Below are 1,069 nucleotides of genomic sequence, written 5' to 3'. Positions count from 1 at the left end.
ATAGCTCTGTCTTGGAGAGGATGAAACAAAGTCTCTCCTTGGATTCTAGGATTTTGAAGCTTCACTTGACGTGTACCCAGAGGGACTGATCCTTGCAGAAGGACATCAAGCTTGGAAGGGCAGAGGGACGATACGGGAGAGGAAGACTCCGGATGAGATGGATTGATACAGTGTCTGGGGTAATGAGGTTTGGTGTGTGGGAATTAGTGAGATTGGCTCAGAATAGAGAATAGTTCAGAGCTGCTGTACATAAGTTTGTTATGGGTCGCAGGTGACTTGACTGCACAAAACAACAACCAAAAATTTTATTGGTTGTTTTTTATTTAAGCCTCTTGTTTAACATTAACATCTTATGGAAGGCCTTTGCATTTAAAAGTAGGGTGTTATTATATTTTGAAAGAACATTCTTCTAAGTGGTACAGCACTCTTCTGTCAGTTTGCTGTACTGAGGTAACCTGGGGTTTCTGTGATGCTGAACCTTGTGTCACTGGAGTGTCAAATGTCATAACGGTTAACCATGGCGGACAGTGTTTGGTGGAGCTCCCAGTGTAAGATGGGTTTGGAAGCAGGAATGGCATCCACTTCCTAAACAACGTGCCATTGGAAACTGTGAACTTTGAGAAACAACGATAATTATAGAATGGCTTCAGGTCTTTTGTTCAGAGGGTCACTGTGACTTACAGAGTCGTGCTCGACTAGGCGCCAGTCACCAACAACCACCTTTGCCAACAGCAGGCCCTTTAACATTGGTGCTCACCTGGCCATCGTAGAGATGAAGTTCATTTCTCTGAGGTGTAAGACATCACAATCTACTACCCAGGGGTCTTCTCTACGTCAGTCAAACACTCAAGATGTGGAAAATTGATACACAGAATTGTGGGTAGATCTTTTCAATAGAACCCCAGAAACAGACATGACTGAGGAAGCAATTTTATGAACAGGCTAACACAAAACCTGGGACCACCTGTAACTACCTGGAACAGCAAGCACCTTGGACCAGTCTTGTAATCTCACTTATGTGCCATAGATACATACATTGCTGCCCAAATCTAACTTCTTTTTTTTTTTT

Source organism: Elephantulus edwardii, unplaced genomic scaffold, assembly GCF_000299155.1.
Source record: "Elephantulus edwardii isolate Elephantulus edwardi_28Jun2011 unplaced genomic scaffold, EleEdw1.0 scaffold00274, whole genome shotgun sequence".
NCBI classification, from domain to species: Eukaryota; Metazoa; Chordata; class Mammalia; order Macroscelidea; family Macroscelididae; genus Elephantulus; species Elephantulus edwardii.
Note: the sequence above shows the minus strand (reverse complement) of the source record.